Source organism: Nuphar pumila, chromosome 11 (genome assembly GCF_984573655.1).
Source record: "Nuphar pumila chromosome 11, dmNupPumi1.hap1.1, whole genome shotgun sequence".
Lineage (NCBI taxonomy): Eukaryota > Viridiplantae > Streptophyta > Magnoliopsida > Nymphaeales > Nymphaeaceae > Nuphar > Nuphar pumila.
In genome coordinates, this window is record NC_143259.1 from 34135361 (window position 1) to 34158365 (window position 23005).

Here is a 23005-nt window from a genome sequence, read left to right on the forward strand (position 1 = left end):
AGGGAAGACTTCTCTTTTTGGAAGGTAATGTCACCCACCCCCTAACGACAACCTGAGTTGTGGTCAACTCCCATTCAGTTGTCACCATTGTCCACCCAGCCTAGCATTATTGTTAGCACCTACCACTAATGACAACCCAAGTTGTCGTCAGCGCTCAGTTGTCATTATTGCTCTACCACTCTTTTTCAACGTGCCTCTTGAGCGAGATTTGCCTTCTCAGCTTTTCTAAACTGAAATGGAAGGTCATCCTCGACCCCTTATCCTTCCTTTATGAGATTCTTCATCTGAAGCAATAAAACCCGAATTCAATCTCATTCCTCCATTCAAATTATATCCCCTTACCAACTGTCTATTCAAATAGATCTTGGATACGCAAAAAACATATCTAAATCCACATCAAAACCTATAACTAGGTAGTCACCCTTCCCTATTTCAGCATATCTAGTCTTCAAATCCCTTAATATTGTTTCTATGCCAGAATCCAGACATAACTTGATCTAGCTTAGTCAACCTACTTAGCCTAGCCAACTAGCCTAGGCTAGGACCCAAATCCCTATCCTGCCCGTCTTTTGGAGCTTGCACCTAGTCGAAGTGATGTCTGTGTTGTCCCGTGCTCGTCGACTATAGAAAGCACTACCTAAGCCCGAAGTGAGTTTTGATTCTTGTTTTAATATTTATTTCAGTTATTTAATATGTTTGGTTATGTTTTGGATTGTCTAACATATCATATTTTGATTACCTCATGTTCTTTTTGAGTTTTTGTGGCTTTTACCACTAAACTCACTTTTTTATAGATTTCGTAAAAATGTACGAATTGTTGAAATATCATCGCGCAAGATACAATAATCAAGAGTTCCTGGTTAGGTCGATCCCTCGTTATCGAAGGAGAAAAGGCTCTTTATCTTAAAGAACGTCAACCACATCTTCTCAAATTCGAATTTTGTTTTTTGAACCCATGTTTAAAACAATTTTTTATATAAATTTTGTTATTTTTGTTTTTCAAAAATAAAAAAGATCCACACCCCCATTATTGATAAGGTCTTGGAAAGTCTGAGTCAAAGTATCGAGAGCTTGTAGCAAGAAGACTCTTTGTGTGTTCCAACCGTAAAATTGTTGTTTGGCTATCTAAGGAAATAGAGAATCTATATAAGTTTGAATAAATACTTGAGATGTCCCTATTTCATCATCTAGGTTCACATTTGCAAAATTTCAAACTTTACAGTATTAAACATCACAATCTCAATAAATAATAAATATAACTCACTTACAAATAGATGTCAGTCTACTGAGAATATCATGAATGAATATTTTCTTTCCGCTATAATATCAATATTTCTTTACCTAAGGCAGCTTGGTATCCCCAAAGAAACGTAACCCTACTCTGATACCAATGTTGTCTTTATTAAAGGTATCTTGGTATCTTTAAATAATCATATACACGCTCTGATACCAATGTAATGCAACTTGGTACCCTCAAAAAATCATATCTCTGTTATGATACCAATGTTGTCTTTATCAAATGCAGTTTGTTATCCCCAAAGAATCATATCTCTACTCTAATACCAATATTGTTTTTAGCAAAGGTAGCTTGCTATCACCAAAGAATTATATTTGTACTTTGATACCAATATTGTAATGCCCTAAGATTTTAAATATAAAAAACATGTAAAACTTTTTTTATAACAACAAAAACCTTTTTAACTCTGGTTGAAAACCTTAAGTGGGTTACAGATCGATCAATAACAGTAAGATTGAATCCTCATTTCTAAAATGATTCAAATCCATAAATTAGAATATTTTCATTCCGAAATAAACTCTAAAGTCTTTACAAAATTCAGTACTAACAAGTACTCAAAAATACAGTTTTTGAGAAAGAAAAATGACTGACTTTTGATGCTACCATAGCTTCTCACAACCGCTCTAGTGAACCATTGAGTACCTATAATTTTGTAGCGATCAATATCTAAAAGCCCCTAGTAAGAATACAATAACAGAATATAATTGTATAGAAATAGGCATACATGAAATATCATTCTTTTCATGTAATCAGTGCAGTCAAATAACTATAGCATAACAGTTCAATAACATATGCATTAATCTTACTCATGCATGATCATTTAATTCATACATACTTATCAGTGAAGCGTTCATGATATGCATGAATAACTTATAATTCTTTTATTTGTATTTTTCTTTCTTAGATGATGCATGGCATGCTTTACTAGCTATATACACAATACACCTTTGTTTCTCTTTCATAATACTTTATGGGTATTACACAAACAATATTTGAATAAGAGGCTTCGCCCAGAGGGTATATTTAATCAATCTGTGGTTTATTACCTTAGCCATGTTTATCTTTTTTGGTTCTAAGTGAGGAATGACCGTATAGAGAGAAATATCCCACCACCCTAACCTGATATATCAAAATTTACTTTCAACTAAAATAATTTTACTAATAATTCACAACATTGGTGGCAGCTATCTCTTATCTCTATGGCTGAGGAAAAAACTCTTCGTACTTATCAAAATCCTACAAAGCCAAAAATATTGCTTACTCTCTCATTATAAGTTACAAAAAAATTATCATACATATATTTCATTATTAATTCTCTTGACATACAAGATCAATGGCTTCTATCGGACAAAAGCACATATGATTTCAAATTAAACCATTGTAAGGTTCTCAACAACCCATTTGAAGCACTCATACATATCGATCTAATTGATTGTGCACATGGTTGAGAGACACCCATTTGGGGCTCCAGCCTTCATAAAATAATAATTACATAACATACTTTTCATCATGGATATTATGCAAAACATACATTCATCATTCAATATGTATTTTGTTAAAATCATTGACTACCGACTACGATGGGAGTCCTTACCCCATCGTAGCCCTTTAGGAACCCATTATCTTTAGGTTCCTTTTTTGATCAATACTCTATCCCCTAACTACTACATGCTATCTTCTTGTTGTTGATAAGCTTGTAGTGTCCTTCATGCCCTGCACTACCTCCTCTCATGACCCTATATAGCATCGTCTTGTTTGCCATATGTGAAGTGTGATCAATAATATGAGCATCGTTCTTTCTTTGAGTGAACGTAGGCTAAGTGCCAAACCATGTTAAATATCACATTCTTATATTTTCTTTTTTATCATGGTACCAGAACAAGTCAGATCCAACTCGTGACAGTAGCTACACACACACACACCACCATCGACTATGGCTAAAGGAGAAAGCAATTTAAGTTCTCCTGCATATGGTGCATCAAGGATGGTCATGCACGAACAAAATCCAACCCTCAAGATTACCACCATACCTCTCAATGGATCTAACTACTTATCCTGGTTGAAAGCTGCCATGCTCTTCCTCAGTGGAAAATCCAAGTTAGGATATATCAATGGCAAGACAGTTCTCCCAAAACCTGAGGACCTTACCTACAAAGAATGAGAATTTAGGAATCACCTTGTTATGTTCTGGTTGTTAAACTCCATGGACCCAAGTATAGTTGAAGGTTTTTTATTTCTCGACATTGCCCAAGACATATGGGACTCCCTATGAGATGTCTATGGTGAGCAAAATAACTTAGCAAGACTCTACCAACTCCAGCATGATATTTCATGCCTGACCAAGGAAGATAAGCCTTTCCACACTGTTATCGTTGCAAAATTTTTCCCGTCTTCCCTTCTTTGCGGAAGAGAGAGAGGGAAATGCTTTCACAATTCAAACTTGACCGGATTTTGGAAAATGTTTTGAAATACTCGCTTCCGTTTTGAAAATTGCGGGAAAATCCATGGGATGGGGCTCGACCTATCGGTACGAGGTTCGACCGTTCCTGCCGCCTTTAACAGGGGTAATCGAACAAAGGTCCAAAATTATGCTTGACTTAGTGAAATTATCGAAATTGTGTTCTATACTAAATACACAGAGAATTCAGGCATGTGCTATGAGATTTTGGAAAATGTAAGTTGAAAAATATGATGCATGCTTGGAAAATGCTTTGGAGTTAGAAATAGTTCTAAGGCAAATGATAGAAATCAATTTCTCAAGAAAACTCAGATGGAAAAGATTTGAAATCTCGAGAAAGTTCATAAAGTTGTGGGAAAATCATGAATGGTCGAAAATCCCGGGAAAATAGAAGTGATTCTTGAGAAAAGATGAACATTTGAAAAAGGGAAACACTTCTCAGGAAAACTCTGACTTTGAGAATTTTCTTAGGAAAATGATGGAAAATTTATAGGAAAACTCATTTGAGAAGAAAAACTGGACTTGGGAAATTGAAATCCTGGGAATCTTAGCCTTAAACTCCTTTGAAAATTGATTTTGATTCTCGAGAAAGGTTGAAAAACTCCTTTTGAAAATCTTAAGAAAATAACATTTTCCAAGGAAAATCGAGGGAAAACTTTGATTTTGGAAATCCAACTTAGAAGTTTCTTGAGCGACTAGTTTCCATGGAAAACTGTGAACACTTGACTTGGGAAAACCGATTTTGGAAAATACTCATAGTTTCTTGAGAAATCGATTTCTTTGAGAATGAAGTTTTCTTAAGAAAATCATGGGAAAACCAAGGATTTCATGATGCAAATGATATGAGTGAATGAATGCATTTTGGAAGATTTTCTAAGAAATTTGTTGGAAAAATGTGTATTAAGTCAAAATAAATCCTTCACATATTCTGACTGTGGCCATGAACATGTTCAGAGTTTAGTTGATTTAATGCACAATGCTTTAAAAATATAGGAAATATGATGTGCATTTTTAAGATAGCCTAAGAGTGTAGGCTCAATGTGACTAGTAGAAAGATGATGGATCTGGGTCTCGTCCATATTCCGACTAGGGCTGTAAATATGGATTCCACCGAGTTCATCAACTCCCTAAGAGTTGGTGCATGTGGCATTCGTGAACATTCATAGTGCTTTCGAAATAAAATGCATGAATCATAGAAACAGGATATTGCATGAATTTAAACTATATGATATGCATCCTAGTCTAAGCAAAAAATTAAAATCTTATTCAAAAATTTACATTATTACATCACTAAATAAATGAAATAAAAGAAAATTGCAGGCTTCAGCTCCTTCTTTTGAATATCCTTGCCAAACTTGAAATAAGGTTAGCTCAAATATGTGGGTTTTTCCAAGATTTTCCAATAATATTATGAAATTATTGGATTTAATTAGATATAAACCCTATTCTCATGCTTCCTTGATATTTGAAATAATGAAAATGCAGAAAATTTAGTAGAAAATAGTTTGAAATTCGGAATTGGGGTCAAAACGACCACAATACCCCTAATATTAAAGTTATACCTTTAAAATCAGGGTTTTTGAAAGAAATTTTGGTAAAATTGAGATTTTGTAATTTAAATTGAATCAAAAGATGATAAAATGCAGTCTGAGATATTATGACATGCTGCTAAACACATTAGTACTGTAAAATCAGAAATTGACATGCTATCCTTCATCAAAAATAACAAATTTCGCTTGATTTTCGCTTGGATCGGGGTCCCGCGGGGCCCTCTTTTGATGATATAGCTAAATCAAGCCTCAAATGAATTCCAAATTACACCAAATTCGGTATGAAGCATCTTACTACTCTGATAAACAGCCTAGAATGCTAAAAATCATGAAATGATATGATTTGAATGCTAAAATTTAAAGAAAGCCCTAAAAGGGATAGATTTTGCCTATGGACCCAAACCAAATGCAATGCTTAATATGATAATGCTAGATTTACACAATGAAAACTTCTGATAGTTTGCAAACAGCTAAAGGACCCAAAATTGAACATTTTTTGTTTTTACAGCTTCAGGATTTGATCCATGGTGAATTCGGTAACAGGGATTTGGTTCTGACAGAGGTAAAATCAGTCTAATCTAATATAAAATGCCACAAAAATAGAAAACAGCCATGGCAATTTTTGATATTTAACAAAGCTACTCACGACACCTACAGAGACAACTTTCATGTTCATGACTTTGGCATTTGATCAACATAAACATGGATAAAAATATAACTTTTCATTCCTAAATCGACAGAACAGACAAATGTGACCAAACAGGTGACTGACAAGAAAAATCCGAAGCATATATCACGACTGTTCTAAAAATCACAGGCTTTCAGATGCAAATAGAGGACATCTCGGACATAATATGCACTTTTTACAAATTCGGATTTGGAGCAATGCCCAAAGAGAACTCACAGACCTAAGTCGATCCAAAGTCTCAGAGGCCCAAATCAGGCTCTAACACGTGTCCCTCACTCTTGGATTTTTGTCAGACATAAACAAAAATCATAAAACTCTGAAAAAATCAGGTTAAAAACTAGACATCCTCCCGAGTTCAGAAAATCTTTCGGATCGAAAATCGGATCATCCATGAGGGATATCTCGATTTTACAAGTCGGAAAAGACATTTTAAAACGCATCCCGGGTAATAAAACTCGACTCACCTTTTTGAACGTTTACCATAGTAAACGAATTCAAATTTCTCCGAATTTTTAGCACATTTCTAAAGACACCTAAGGGCGCATTCCATGATTTTGTTAGAATTTTTAATGAAAAATAAATGCATAAAATGAGATGTGGACTGACTGACAAAAACAGAGAACTACTGAAACTGAGCAGAATTGAAATAAATGCTAAATTAATCCTAATTAACTCATGAAACATGCTAAATTAACGAAATAAAATGCAAATTAAATCTATCTAGATGCATGAATGCTAAAAATCATCTAGGAAGCATAATCATGTATTTTTATATATGTCGTTTTATGAGAATAGCTCAATCCATCCCTCGGATGAGCTCTTTCTTCAAACGACTCCCGAATCAAATCATGATATGAAATCAAGAGGAAAAGAGGTGCACCTTGCTTCGTTACACAGCTTTAAAACTCTTGAAAGGGCTGCTACCGAGGGCTTCGTTCATCCTTCGCTCTGGGCTTCAGATGATTCACCAAGATCGACCCACGCTTGAATCGAATTGGCCACAACACGAGCAATGTAGGTACTTCACTGCACCTTCTCTACTGAGCCCAAGGGGGGCGTGAATTCCAAAGTTCAAAATCGGGTTCTGAAGAAAGTCTAGGTCGAATTTCAAAGTCCAAAAAGAATCTCTCAAAAAATGGTCTCCCCCAGGCTGGGCGTGAGCCCTTGTTTTTATAGAATTTCTCTCAAAATTTTGAATTTCAAACAGGCTCAATCTGAGCCCTCCATATGGCGCCATCTCAGGGCTGCTATTTTGATTTTTTTGAGAAAATAAAATGGGAAATTTTGTGGGTGAGACACCTCAGCAGAATTTGAAAATTTTCAAAATTGGGTTTGCTTGATTTTCTCTGCAGGAAGCTTCCAGATGGCGCCACCTCAGAGGGTGCTACCTGGGGTTTGAAATTCAAAATTTTCCTTTTGTAGGGAGCCCTCAGGTGGCGCCACCTCATGGGACTATTTTTATTAAAATATAAAATAAATAAAAGAAATGAAGCCAAGTGGGGCTCTAGATTGGCGCCACCTCAAAAGGAGGTTTGAGGTGTAAAGCTGGAAACAGTAGGAGCATGCCATGTGGCGCCACCTCTGGAAGCTCTTGACACATGTCAGAAGGACAGGAGTGGAAGAAGCAGTCTGGGCCACCTCAGAGGAATTCAAATTCTACTTTTCTGCAGGAAAGGAGAGGCTGACATGTCTCCAAGTTGCTCCACACTGCCATGTGGCAGGAGAACAGGAATGGAAGAAGCAAAATGCGCCACCTCAGAGGGGATTTTTTTCTACTTTTTTTGATGCAGAGAGATCTGGACATGTGGCAGACAAGTGTCGGCTGTCTGGAGAAGCCTTATCAAATGGCGCCACCTCAGAAGGTAATTTGAATTTCAAATGGGGGTTGGCTCTGGAGGAATGGAGGATGGACATGTGGCAGTTGCTCAGAGTGGCTCCTACAATGCCATGTGGCAGGAGGGAAAAGCAAGGAACATGTGGCGCCCTCATAGACAAAGTAGAAAAAGGTAGAACTCCAGGATTTTTGCCACCTAGCTCTTGTCTGAAAATTTTTGAATGGTTGCTTTTTCTGAAGAAAGCCAGGAGTGACATGTGTCCTTTACTTTTTCTGAAGGAAGCTAGACATGACATGTGTCATCTACTTTTCTGAGAAATGGTAGGGGGAAGACATGTGTCATCCTGCTTTTTATGAAAGAAGCAGAGATTGACACGTGGCAGAGGGAAGAGAAGGAGGTCCAAGCCATGTGGAACCATCTCAGACAGAATGAAAAAGGTGAAGTTCAGAATTTGCGCCACCTCTGGAAGGGTTTGAATGTTTGAATTCTAGCTTTTTCTGAAGAGAGCAGGAAATGACACGTGGCATCTACTTTTTCTGAGAAGAGAAGAGAATGACACATGTCACCTGCTTTTTCTGAAAAGAGTAGGGGATTGACACATGGCATTTGCTTTTTCTGAGAAGAGCAAAGATTGCCATGTGTCCTCTGTAGGAGACACACTTCAAGTGGCGCCACCTCAGAGGAGACAAGTTTTGCTTTTTCTGGACAGGACAACACATGACACTTGGCATCTCAGGGTGATCTTTGGAATGACACATGGCGCAGGGTGAAGATGGTGGATGCTGACACATGGCATGGAATGACATGTGGCGGCTTCTTAAGGTAGCCCCACACTGACACTTGGCAGATAAATGGGAGGAGAGAGAAAAGACAAGTGGCGCCAATCCAGGGGACAAGGCTCCTATATTTTTGGGTTTTTCAAAATTTAGGTTTTTTAAAAGAAAAGCCTGTGTGACACCACCTCAGTGTGGGTCCCACATTGCTTCTTTATTGAAATAAGGACAAAACAACAAAACCTCTTTTTGGAATTTTCTAAAATCTGGACTAATTGGTAAAACAGAAATTTTTTGGAAAGAGTTGGCCCCTGTGGGGTGATTTTGTAAAAATAAGATATTTGAAAATGGCAAAATTTGAGGTGAAGTGATTGAAATCCATATTGAAAACTATCCAGATTGTTTTCTTGAGAAACTATTTTGAAATTTAGAGTCCTTTGGGTAAAATGGGAAGAATTGATAATTTTAAAAACCCAGGGTTTTGAAATCAATTTTGAAAAGAGTCAAAATTTTAATCTGGATTGAAAATTTTGAAATCAAGAGTTCTGGACCTCGAAATGACATGCAGTGCAATGCAGTGATATGAAATGCTCATGCAATGCTATGAAATGACATGTCATATGAAATGGAATCTTGAACCAAGACTTGGAGATTCCTGTCTTCTGTCAGGAGTAGAATTTTGAACATCTGAGCTAAAAATAGAGAAATTTTGAGAGTTGCAGATGAAATTTAGACTTTTGCAAGGTCAGGGCTCAGAAAATGACCATTTTGCCCTCCGACGATTTCAGAGGCTGGATGTTGATGCTTGGTGGAAATGTTGGGGAGGTGAGTGAAAATTTGGGGTGTTTACAGATGCCCCTTTTTGCTACTAAGCCGGCTTGTGGCCGAGCTTAGTGGCAAAGAAAACACACCAAATTTGGGCTATATATAAAAAAATGCCCCAGTTAGAAGGATCTGACTGAGTATGAAGAAATTAGCCCGAGGAAGATGGTAGATATGAAATGGAGAATGAAGGGGAAAGATTCACTCTTTGAGAGTGAAATTCAGGTTTTTGCCCTTATCCTGGATGAGACAGAAATACCTCGTATGGGACGAAGCTCAGGTTTGACCCTTAACCTGATTGGGGAATGGAATATCTCATTGAAATGAGACTCAAGTTTGTACCCTTAACCTGATCGGGCGAAAAAATGAAATACCTCTTTGATTGAGGCCCAGGTTTGTACCCTTATCCTGATTGGGCAGAAAATGGAATGGAATCCTCGAAGGAGGAGACCATGATGGAACCTTCGGATTTTGCACGATAAATCCAACAGGTTTTTTGCAAAAGGAAGGAAAATGGGGTCCCTAAAGCTTGAAAATGGATTGATTTTGGGCATCTCATTGCTGAGAATAAAGTCAGCTTTTGAAATTGCCTTTTGCGAGAAAATGATTGGTGGTTCAACCTCGAACCGAAATGGGACTGTCTATGGTGGGACAGTGGGGACACAGGGAAGTGTTTAAATCTTAGAGTTCATGCTCTCACAGAAGGGAAGGAATCAAGTCCTTAAGAGGGATTTAAAATTGGTGTCAGGATGCATCAAAGACAGATATCAAGCTCTCACTTCACGTCAGGATAGCTAGAAAATATTGTCAAAATGTTGTTGATTCAAAGTTTTTGAAAATGTTGCACATTGTTGCAGAGATATTCTTTATTTTCTACCCAAAGCATTACCTCCAAACAAGGTTCACTTCGTAGAATCGAGATTGAAAACCCAAATTACTTGCAATTGGTCTTCTTCAAGGAAGCTATCGATTTCCTTGATATGAGCAGGAAAGAGAATTTGATATTATGAAAGCAGTTGATGAAAGAATATTGATAATAGAATTTCACAAATTTAAAGAGGATTCTTGATAGATTTGGCAGTTTGATATCCTGGGAGCTTCTCTCATGATAATCTTTCTACACTCTTTTGACTCTCTGGTGTTTTGGCTATATTCTTCTTCATTTTGGAGATGTTCTGACTTTTTCTCTCTTTCTCTCTTTTGGAAGGGTACGTCACAAGCTCCTTCATCTTGGAGATGTTTCGATCCTTCTTGGACGATGGGTTTGAAGATCTTTGGATGATAGCTGAAATTAAATATCTTTTAGGGATTGTCGAGAGGTTCATCGCATCTGCTTTCATCTCGACAGTGCTTTGGACTTTCCCTGGAAGGATCCATCACAAACTCTGTAATCTTGGAGATGTTTCAAATCTTCTTTGGCCCTGGGGTTCTACTCGCCTAATTTGCCTTCATCTTGACGACATGTGAGAGATCCCTTTTGCTGATATTTAATTGCAGCTTATGTGATTTGGAGGAGACAGGGCTTGGATAAATGCTCTCTTTTCTAGCACTCAGGATATTTCCACTGCCTCATTTTGCAAGAATAATCTTTAAAGATGTGCCATTGACTGCGATCAATATCAATCATCCATGGCTTTTCACTGACATTGAATCTTCTTTTCTGGCCATATCGAGAATTTATCCTTCATCCTTTTGGGTTGGCCAATAGAAAGAATCTGAAGTTTGAATCTCTTCTCGCAAAAGCTTCACTCTCTTGGGAGTAATGCCGAAGGTAGACTGAGGTAAAGATTAGTGCAATAAAGATTCTGAAATCAATAGGTAATTGATAAATTGACAAAATGTTATTGAAATCCTTGATGAAAGAGTGCACTTGAGGTCCAGCTTAACGCATCCGTGTCAAAAATTATCCTCTCCTTTCCTTAAAGGAGGCAACTATCAGTTCACTGGGAACAATATCAGTTCAATTAAGAACGATCATCGGTTCACTGGGAACAATATCAGTTCAATTAAGAACGACCATCGATTCACTGGGAACAATATCAGTTCAATTAAGAACGACCATCGGTGGGAATAATATCAGTTCAATTAAGAACGACTATCAGTTCTTTGGAACACTATCAGTTCGATGAAGAACTACTATCAGTTCGATGAAGAACGACTATCAGTTCAATGAAGAACAACTATCAGTTCACTTGGAAACACTATCAGTTCAATGAAGAACGACTATCAGTTCACTTGGAACACTATCAGTTCAATGAAGAACGACTACCAGTTCAATGAAAAACAACTATCAGTTCGCTTGGAACACTATCAGTTCAATGAAGAACGACTATCAGTTCACTTAGAACACTATCAGTTCAATGAAGAACGACTATCAGTTCGATAAAGAATGACTATCAGTTCAATGAAGAACGATTATCAGTTCGCTTGGGAACGCTATCAGTTCAACGAAGAACAACTATCAGTTCACTTGGGAACACTATCAGTTCAATGTAGAACGATTATCAGTTCAATGTAGAATGACTATCAGTTTAATGAAGAACGACTATCAGTTCACTTGGAACACTATCAGTTCAATGAAGAACGATTATCAGTTCACTTGGAACAATATCAGTTCAATGAAGAATGACTATTAGTTTGCTTGAAACACTATCAGTTCAATGAAGAACGAAGACCATTATAAAGAGTCGAATCGCTTCTATGAATGGTTTCAGGATTATCCCCTTATCCTGAATGAGAAATAAAAATTGGATGACCTGACAGTCGAAATTGAGAATTTTGATAATTTTAAAATTGGAAATTGGGTGACCCGGAGGTCGAAATTGAAGAATTGAATGACCCGAGGATTTGAATTGGAATTGGTGGGCAAAATATCAAATTTGAGAAATCGACTGACCCTTGGATCAATGCAGAAGAATGAATGGCTCAAGTCAGAGCTCAAATAAAGTAAAGAGATCACGAGTCAGAACCTGGATCAACAAAGGAAAATAAAGAGCTCGGGTCAGAGCTCGAATGAATAGAGAGATCTCGAGTCGGAACCCGGATCAACAAAAGAAAAATGAAGAGCTCGAATCAAGAATCGAGTAAATAAAGAGATCTCGAGTCGGAACCCAGATCAACAGAAGATAAAGAGCTCGAATCTGAGCTCGAATGATGTAGAGATCTCAAGTCGGAACCCGGATCAACAAAAGAAATTGAAGAGCTCGAATCTGAGCTCGAATGAATAAAGCGATCTCGAGTCGGAACCCGGATCAACAAAAGAAAATGAAGAGCTCGAATCTGAGCTCGAATGAAGTAATGAGATCACGAGTCAGAACTCGGATCAACAGAAGATGAAAAGCTCGAATCTGAGCTCGAACAAGGTAGAGATCACGAGTCAGAACTCGGATCAACAAAAGAAAGATATGGACCAACTTGAAAGTTGGAGTTTGAAAGAAAGCTGAATCGGATTTCAGATATTCAGAGGGGAACCCGGTTATGGGAACACAATTTTGCAAATTGTCAATGCGGGAACTGGATTTTTGAAAAGAGGATCCTATCCAGAGATTGTAGACTAGAGTCAAAGATTGAAGATTAAGATGGGAAATCATTCATAGTCTCAGGATTTATCCCTTATCCTGAATGGGAAATGGAATTGGGTGCATAGTTAATGCAAATGCAATGCACATGCACATGAAATGCAAATGAAGTGCAAATGAATGCAAATTGATGCAAATGAGTGCATATATATGCAAAATGAGAGATTGATTTATCCTGCCTGCATACAGGATGTTTTGAGGTAAAGATAAATTTTCCAAAAAAATGCCCCGGTGTAACTAGGGAGAAAATTTTGAGTAAAAGAAGGATAATTGATGAATAAGGCGACAAGCTTCTTGACTGATAGATGTCCTCAAGATCATTCCTCACAAGAGAGACATTATGAAAAGGAAGAGGAAGTAAATAAGATGGCGCCAAGCTATTGAAAAAAATTTGATGACTTTATTGATGCTTTAAAATCAAGGAAAGAGAATGTGATTACATTATTCTTTTGAAAAAGCAAGATGGGAAATGGGAAATTGTTGGCATTGTCATCTTCTTGAATGATTGTAGAAAAAATCTTTGTCAGGATGACTAGTCCTCCTTTTCATCTTCAACGAGGAGCTTCTTGTCAATGCAGTCTTGAACAATGTTTTTAAGGACGAAGCAGTTTTCTGTATCGTGCCCTATTGCTCGATGAAACTTGCAAAACTGTTCTTTGAATCTGCCCATAATTGCTGAAGGATCAGCGGCTTTAGGCAACCGGACAATGTCTTTCGCAAGCATATACTCGAGGATACTCTCGAGTGTCTGATCCAGAGGGGTGAATTCTCGATCAGTTCTCCAGTCTTTGCACTTTGATTTTTCCTGATCTTTCTTTTGATGCTGAGGGCTAGATTGGAGAGGTTTATCACTGTTGATGTCCTTCCCTTTTTGCCTTTTGATTCTCTCCAAACTGTTGTCATAATCATTCTTGCTATTATTGAAAGATTTGGCTGAAAAAGTGAAGTGAGACTTCTTCTTTTGTTCATCTTGAGGGTTATTCTTGGAAAATGTGAAGCCTTCATAGACTCCATTCTCCACGCTCAGCTCGAGCCATTCTGCTCGCTCAATGAGTTCAACAAAAGATTTGGAGGGTGAGGTAGAGATTAATCCTCTTAGAGGCTGTGAGAAATTATTGAGGATCAGCGATAGAGCATGCCTTTCTGATATAGGATCCCTCATTTTGTTGCAGGTCTCTCTCCATCTGCGAATGAAGTCCCTTGCCTTTTCATTTTCATTCTGCCTTAGGTTGCAGAGACGACTCAATGTTGGGAGCGCTTCAGTATTGAACAGAAATCGCTCGACAAACATATTCATGACTTTGTCGAACTCTTTCAGTTCTATAGGATTGATATGTTCCGCGTACCATTTGGTCGCGACTCCTTCCAGGCTGCGAGGAAAGCATAAGAACAGTGCTCTGTTGTCTCTCTTGAACCTAGAGCATTCAACGAAGAACATGGCAAGATGTGCTCTCGGGTCGCCAGAACCATCGAACTTGATGAATTTACGAGGCAGGTATTCCAGATTTTCATCCCCTTCTAAACCGTCATAAAAGTCCTCATTGGTAAAGACTTTCTTGCCCTTGTCGCGGGCTTGCAAATCTTTTACCACTCTAGCCATTTCTTTGAACTGCGCTTGCAAATGATCTGTCACTGCTTGAACTTTTGTATTGCGAGTGATCGCTGGAATGATCTCGCATTCTTCCTCGGTATCATCTTCGTCTGAAGTATCTTGAACATTCTTCTCAGAGGACTTGGTTGACCTCTTTGCCACACGATCTCTAATTCTCTGACTGAATGAATTTTTTTCTGAGCTGGTGCCAGCCTGCTCACTCATCATCCTCTTCATCATTTTTTGAAACATCGCGTACATCTGAGGGTCGATGCCATCATCTTCTGGCTGCTCTTGGTCTTTGTCTGACCTTGGCGAATTCATCTCTCCTTCTGATGTTGATGAGTAGCTGATACGCTGTGATGATGTTTTCCTTTCAGACCTTGTCTGAACCATCAAATGCTGTGAAGGCTTTCTTGTATTCTCTCTCTTTCTCTTTCTCTGCAGGACTCTGCAGGGCAAAGACAGGATCAATTTTTTTTGGATTTTTGGAAGGAAATATTGAAGAAAATATGGTAGACCATTGGAAGATTATCCCATTACTAGGGATGGAGTCGCCGGTGAAATCACGACAATTGTGTTGTTATTCTTTGTAAGAGAAATAAATACCAGAAAATATGCCTTGTTACCTAGGCGAGGTCGTCAACCACGAGGAAAACACCATTTTGAAGGAAAGAGATATCTCATGGAAAACAATCCAGAAACGGATTTAGAATAAGGAGAAGGCAAGTGGGTAAACAATTTCCACCGCAATAATCAAGGTATGCACGAGGAAAATAAGATGAAGGATTTTGCAAATAGACAAAATGATTGAAAATCCAATGAGAGAAAACATACGTTTTTTGAAAAAATCACAGGCAGGACAAAAATGCAGCTGAAAATTCGAGATCCAATGGAAAGGGAGAATGAAAAATCACCGGGAGTTTTGAAAGAAATTAGATATTTGAGAAAATCATCCAGGGTTTGAGAAAATAAAGGGAAAAGATGAGAATACGGGTATTTGAAAATATTTTTGGGAAAACATGTGAGAAATGAAGGTAGCATACAAACAATCACATCCTGCATAAACATTTATGCGCATACAGCATTCCCTAGAAGGCTGACTCTAAATGTATCATTTTGAAAACAACTGTAGGACCCTAATCCTAACTCTACGTTCAGATCATCTTTGTCCAATCCAGTTATGCCGATATACCCGAACCGAAATCCGAGGTACGTGGCATATAATTTCAACTCCGGTTCTAAGGTAAGGTTTTCCAACATCCTTGAGCGCCTACCGATATACTTCGGACTGTGGCCCACGGTACGTAGTAGGGGGGTGTTAACCCAAATAATTGCCCCAGTTGTGAGGCTCTGTCCCGAACTAGGGTTCTGGAAGAGAGCCCAGCAACGTGAAGACCGGGTAATGATAGGTAAGGGGGTTTTGAAAAAATGATCACATGCAAGAAATAGAAGGCTCTAAGTCCTAGAGAGATAGACTTTGAAAACTTTGAAGAAGCATACATTGTTTGCATTCAGATCCTAAATTGAGGAGAGTTGTATTTAGACCTAAGTCTATGTGAGCATGAAAATTCTCCTCAATCTGGTCCTACCAAACCATACCTAAGCTATATGCAGTCAATGTCAGCTAGGTCAGAATCTAGGTTCCTAGGTTCACATGATATCAGAAAGTAAAGAGCTGACATTTTGTGAACATAATTTTGATAATTGAACTAAGTCAAGCACAATTTAAGTCAGACAAAAACAGGTCCCATTGGTTGATATTTTGAAATGATCTTTTTAAAACAAGTATTTGCAATAAACTTTGGAAAATCGTCAACCAAAAATATAAAAACCGACTTTCCACAAGTGGTAAGTTCGGGTCGAATCCTCAGGGAACAGGAATTAATCAAGATATTTCTAGGAAATTTGATTTATTAATTACAAATATCAATCTACAATTATAAAGTTAATACAACTACAATTAATCACTAAAGTAAAAATGAAAAGGCAATTAAATCTTCTGCTCCACACCAAGGGTACTTTCATCTTTTCGCCAATTATTCGTTCTTCGCACATGGAAAATAACCCTGGAAAAGAAATATGCTTTTCAACCTAAAAATGCAGAAAAAAACAAAGTTAGTATTTTATTCTACCAATGCAAACAATAACTAAAACTAATTCTAATTTTACGAAAATAATAAAATAAATGCTACTTATCAAACAAAAATTAAATAAAATACTAAATTAATTCTAAAATTAACCAAATTAATTCTACTAATGCTGTATGATGATTATGCAACTCCTAAAATGCAGAAACTACTGAAAGCAGGTCTAAAATGCCGAAACTAAGAAAATTACGAAACTGCCCCTAACTAGTGTAAAATAGATTTCTGATAGATTATCGGAAAAACACTGTTTGACAGGGCAAACGAGGTCCGATTTTCCCGAAATTTGTTTTGTTCTGCAACTGACAGATTAAACAATCTGACAGTTTTTACAGAATGGAAAAACAGTATCTGGAACTCCAGATATAAGCGTTTCAAATCTGGGAAAAATCAGGATATCGAATGTCCTGTAATTTGAAATCCAGAAAAAGCGCTTTTCGCAAAACGCTTAAAAATCAGACCAAATCAACTCCGAAAGAGCTGAAATTTGGTCTGCAGTTAAATAACACGTCAATAAAGTGAATAGAACAAAAAGTTTTGGAAAAAACGAAATTTTTGCACAGAAAATAACGCTTGTGCGACAGGGCAAAAATCAGGTTTTTAATTGAGTGCACTATTCACTTTATGAATCTATTTAAACACTATAAAACACAAATTAAACCTAATACAATCTAAATGACACTGAATAACAGGGTATATGCTGGTGAATATTACGATTATACTAAATGCATGATGAATGAAATACAATAAGCAAGTTATGACTAAAACTACGTTAAATAATGATGCGAATGCAACTATGCTACTCAATGAAATGCGTTTCTAATTAACTATGTTAACTACTAAATAACTAAGAGTCAACTAAGCACAATGCACAAATCACACACATGAAACAAATACAATTTACGCACACACACTTCTACCCTATACTAAATCAAATAACTAAACTAATTAACCTAAAATCAACATAATTAACATCTAAATGAAATTAAATCCACTAAAGAACAAGGCTAGGATTAGGGTAGACTCGGTTGACTCAAATAGGCTCGGTTTTGACTTGACTAAGTTTGGGTTGGCTTGGGTGAACTCGGTTTGGATTAGGACCCGACTAGGGTTAGGTTTTGACTTGACTAAGTTTACTAAGACTAGGTTGACTTGGTTTAGGGTTGACTTAGTCAACTAAGGTCGGTTTGACTTAGGTTGGGAGAGATAGGCTCGAGCTAAGGTTGACTCGACTTGGACCAATGTGGACTCGGCTAGGCTTGACCTAACTAGTTGGGTTCGGTTTGGTCTATGACTTAACTTAGGCTTGGGTTTTGACTAAGTTAGATTTAACTAAAACTCAGTTAGACTCGGTTTTGAGTTGACTTAGTCAACTAGGTTCGGGTTTACTTAAGTGGAATCAGGTTGACTTAGATAGGGTTGGACTAAAGCTTGACTAGGGTTAGGTCTAGGTCTTTGACTAGGCTCGAGTTGGGTTAAGTAGGGGTTAGGGTTGACTCAACTAGGCTTGGCTTAGATTAGGTTAGGTAGACTCGGTTGACCTAAACTTAGGTTAGGGTTGACTCAACTAGGCAAAACCACTGAAAATGTTGTGCTTAATGAACTTAAGCACTACTCTGTGATCATTGGTCTTGGTTGCCACAGCCTCGACCCACTTGGACACATAATCAACCGCCACCAGAATGTATAAATTTCCGAATGAAGGCGGAAATGGTCCCATGAAATCAATGCCCCAAACATCAAAATCTCGACTATCAAAATCGGAAGCAAGGGCATCATGTTCCTCTTGGACATGTTCCCAATCTGCTGATATCGCAGACATCGCCTACAGAACTCATGAGCATCCCTGTGGAGTGTAGGCCAATAAAATCCTGACTACAAAACCTTTGCAGCCGTCTTCCTACTGCTAAAATGCCCTCCACAGGCTAGAATGGGAAAAATTCAGAATGGACTGGTACTCTTCCTCCGGAACACATCTCCTAATGATCTGGTCTGCACAATATCTGAACAGTTCTGGTTCATCCCAATAATAGTGCCTCACCTGAGATAGGAATCTCTCACGCTCATTCTTGTTCCAATGCTCAGGTATCTGCCTCGAAACCAAATAGTTCACAATATCTGCAAACCAGGGTAACTGCGATGTCCTGACTGACATGATCTGCTCGTCGGGGAAAGAATCACTGATCGGTCTCTGATTCTGCGTGGTCTCCGCGATCAGTCTGTACAGGTGATCTGCTACTACATTCTCGCTTCCCTTCTTATCTCGAATCTCGAGATCAAACTCCTGTAGTAGTAGAACCCAACGAATCAATCTCGGTTTGGTGTCTTTCTTATTCAAAAGATATTTCAATGCTGCATGGTCAGAATAGACAACCACCTTCGAACCGAGTAAATAGGACCTAAACTTATCCAATGCGAAAACTACCGCAAGTAGCTCATTCTCTGTCGTAGTATAATTCATCTGAGCATCAGACAGAGTTCTACTAGCATAGTAGATCACATAGGGCTTCCTATCAATGCGTTGTCCTAAAATAGCCCCCATAGCATAATCAGATGCATCGCACATAATCTCAAATGGGAGAGTCCAATCCGGAGGTCTCAAAATGTGCGCAGTAATCAAGGCCTCTTTGAGAATCTCAAAGGCCTTCATACAATCCTCACCAAAAACAAAGGGCTGGTCTTTCTCTAATAAAGTGCAAAGCGGTCGAGAGATTTTACTAAAATCTTTTAAGAACCGCCTATAAAAGCCCGCATGCCCTAAAAATGATCGAATCTGCCTTATAGAGGTGGGTGGAGTCAAACGGGAAATGGATTGCACCTTCGCTCTGTCAACCTCAATACCACGCTTGGACACAATGTGTCCGAGCACAATCCCCTCATGGACCATAAAATGGCTCTTTTCCCAACTCAAGACGAGATTTGTCTCCGCACACCTACTCAGTACTCGAGCAAGTTTTTGGAGGCAATCTTCAAAAGAAGAGCCATACACTGAAAAGTCGTCCATGAAAACTTCCATCACATCATCTATCATGTCCGAGAAAATAGCAAGCATGCACCTCTGAAAAGTGGCCGGGGCATTGCAGAGCCCGAACGACATACGTCTAAACGCGAAGGTGCCATAAGGACATGTAAACGTGGTCTTCTCCTGGTCGTCAAGATGGACAGCTACCTGATTGTGTCCTGAATATCCATCTAGAAAGCAGTAGTAGCTCTGCCCTGTGAGTCTCTCTAAGATCTGATCAATGAATGGCAATGGGAAATGATCTTTCCTAGTTGACATATTCAGCTTCCTATAATCGATGCAAACTCGCCATCCTGTAGTGGTCCTCATCGGAATTCTCTCACCCTTCTCGTTCTCAACCACAGTGAGTCCTGACTTCTTCGGCACAACTTGAATCAGACTGACCCACTGGCTATCAGAAATAGGGTAAATGATTCCGGCATCCAACCACTTCACCACCTCGTTCTTCACCACTTCCTTCATGTTGGGATTTAGCCTTATCTGCATATCCCTAAAGGGCTTGATTTCCTCATCACAATGTATTCTATGCATGCAGAATGAAGGATCAATCCCCTTCAGATCAGCAACTCCCCAGCGAATCGCTGCCTTGTGCTCTCGAAGAATAGTCAGCAATCTCTGCTCCTGCTCCTCAGTGAGCAGGGGCGAGATGGTCACATGCAGAGTCTTATCATCTCCGAGATAAGCATACTTGAGTGAATCTGGTAAGGGTTTTAACTCAAGTTTCGGAGGTGACTTGATCGAGGACTTGGCGGGGGTCTCCGCAAGTGGTGGAAGAGTTTCAATGGTGGCTCCCCAAGGTGGTCTCTCTGACGACACTCTAGACACCTCTACACTATCTACACCACTATTCTTCTCTATATGGTACAAATCTAAAGAATCCTCAGTAATATACAAATCGGGCTGCTCCTCCAATAACTCCTGTGCAATATCTACATGAAAGCAGTCCATGTCTCCCGCTGGCCCCATCGCGGCATTGAAAATATTCAGCTTGACTTTCCTATTGCCGAATGAGAGATCCATGGCTCCGGTCCTACAGTTGATGCACGCATTGGCAGTCACCAAGAATGGTCTGCCTCAGATGATCGGAGTCTGATGCTGGCTGTCTACTCCTTCCATATCAAGAATAATGAAATCGACTGGAAAATAAAAGTCATCCACCTTAACTAGCACGTCCTCCAAGACACCTCTCGGTACCTTGACAGAACGATCTGCCAGTTGAAGTGTAATCGGAGTCGATCTCATCTCTCCTACTCCGAAAGAATCAAAGAAATACCCCGGCAGAATATTCACACTTGCTCCAAGATCGAGCAATGTGCATTCTATCCGTATATTCCCTATGGTACACGCAATGATAGGGGCTCCAGGGTCCTTGAGCTTTGGTGGTGTCTGATGCTGAAGTACTGAACTCACCTGCTTAGTCAGATGGACCCTGTTAGGAACTCTTTCTCTAGATTTATGCTTCTGCGTACATAGTTCCTTCAGGAATTTGGCATATGCCGGCACCTGCTGAATCGCATCGAGCAAAGGTAGGTTGATCTGTACATGCTTGAATATGTCGAGCATGTCCTGGATCTTCGCACCCTGCTTCCCTCTAAACCCGGGAGACTCTAATGCTTTGGGATAGGGTGGTGGGGGAATACACTCTGCTGGATCCTCCTCTTTGTGAGAAGGCTCACTCCTATCCTTCTTCTTCTCTGAGGATGAAGATGAAGATAATGAAGATGATGATGGAGATGGGGATGATAATGATGGCTGAGTCGAAGTAGGTGAAACAATGGTCTCTGGCTCCTCTATCCTCTCTCTACTATCGACATGAAACTCACGTCCACTCCTCAGGGTCATAACAGATTTGGCCTGCTGCTGTGTCTCAGTATGAAACAGGCCTCCAGTCATCTGGTCCTTGCCCTTCGAGTTCATGACAGCCTGACTCAGTAATGTACCCTCAGGTCTCCTACTGATAGCCTCAGCTAACTGTCCCATTTGAGACTCTAACTTCGCAATGGACTGCGTATGTGAGCTCAATATTTGGCTACACTTATCGAAGGTGTTCTGATTAGAGGTTTTCACCTCTTGGAATGCCTGGAGAAGTCTCTCCTCAAAAGATGTCTGTGGAGCAGACTCCTGCTGAATCGGGGGAGTGACTGAAGAAGAAGATTGAGAATAGTTCGGTCTTTGAAATGACTGAGTAAAAGATGGCTGCCGAACTGACTGAGAGGATGTAGGCATCTGCATGGAAGACTGTGGATTCTTCCTTGAAAAATTGGGATGGTTACGCCAACCCAGATTATATGTTGATGAAAATGGGTTATTCGGCGGTGTGACGTAACCCTGAGCTGCCTGAACTTGTTCTTGAACAAATTCAGGGTACTGAGATGCCGAAGGACACTCAGTGATATCGTGTGCCGGACTGGCACAAAGAGTACACACCTGCTGTGTAGTGGATGGTCCTGAGAGAAGCTGGTCCAGCTTCTGAGCAATCATGTCTACCTTGCACTGTAGTGCAGTAGATGGACCAATCTTAAGAACACCAGCTTTCTTCTAAATGCTGGGTGTGGCTCTATCAGAATGAGAGCTCGAAGCATGGTGGAGGGAATTCTCGGCCAATGTATCAAATAACCTCCATGCTTCATCCTCGCTCTTCAGCATGAATGTCCCTCCACATGAAGAGTCGATCATCTGACGATTCTTGTCAGACAATCCATCGTAGAAGCTCTGCACCAGTTGCCATTTCGGCACCTGATGATGGGGACATTTCCTGAGGAGATCCTTCATTCTCTCCCAGGTCTCATGAAAGCGCTCACCATCTAGCTCTGAAAAGCTAGTGATGACTCTACGATATTGGTTCGTACGACCAATGGGAAAATATTTCCGAAGAAACTCATGTTACAATTGATCCCAGGACTCTATTTCTACAGAATCTAAGGATTTTAGCCAATACTTGGCTTTGTCCTTCAATGAAAAGGGGAATAGAGTCAACCTCAAAGCATCATCATCGAAATTCTGTATCTTAACAGTAGAACAGATTTCGAGGAATTCATCTAAATGTCGGTAGGGATCTTCATGACTAAGGCCATAAAAGGATGGAAGCATCTGAATAATGCTAGCCTTAATCTCGTAATGAGGCGCTCCTACATCGGGTCTCCGAATGCAGTATGCCTGAACATAGTCTGTGGGAATGAAGTATTCCCGCAGAGGGCGTGGATGAACTGGAGGTGGAGGTGGAGGATCCATGTCAGCCATTGTT

At 39.2% G+C, this 23005-nt stretch overlaps 1 non-coding gene across 1 annotated transcript; it reads left to right on the forward strand.

The window, feature by feature from the left end:
* The first annotated feature begins 22495 nt into the window (after positions 1-22495).
* LOC149822243 (small nucleolar RNA R71) lies at positions 22496-22598 on the forward strand. Its single transcript, XR_016426327.1, has one exon. It is a non-coding gene; the product is annotated as a small nucleolar RNA R71 (small nucleolar RNA).
* The last annotated feature ends 407 nt before the right edge of the window (positions 22599-23005 follow it).